Raw genomic sequence first — 207 nt, forward strand, 5'->3', positions numbered from 1 at the left:
AGCCCCCAGCGCAAGGAGCCCAGCGTATGGAGCCCCTAGGGTATGATGCCCCCAATGGATGGACCCCCAGCGCATGGAGCCCCAGTGCATAGAGCCCATAGTGCATGGAACCCCCACTTTATGGAGCCCCCAGCGTGTGGCACCCCTCGGCGTATGGAGCCTCCAGTCTTTGGAGGACCCATCTTTCTGGCCTTTTAGGGACATTTT

This window comes from Oratosquilla oratoria, chromosome 18, assembly GCF_046742065.1.
Source record: "Oratosquilla oratoria isolate Oo_2021 chromosome 18, ASM4674206v1, whole genome shotgun sequence".
NCBI classification, from domain to species: domain Eukaryota; kingdom Metazoa; phylum Arthropoda; class Malacostraca; order Stomatopoda; family Squillidae; genus Oratosquilla; species Oratosquilla oratoria.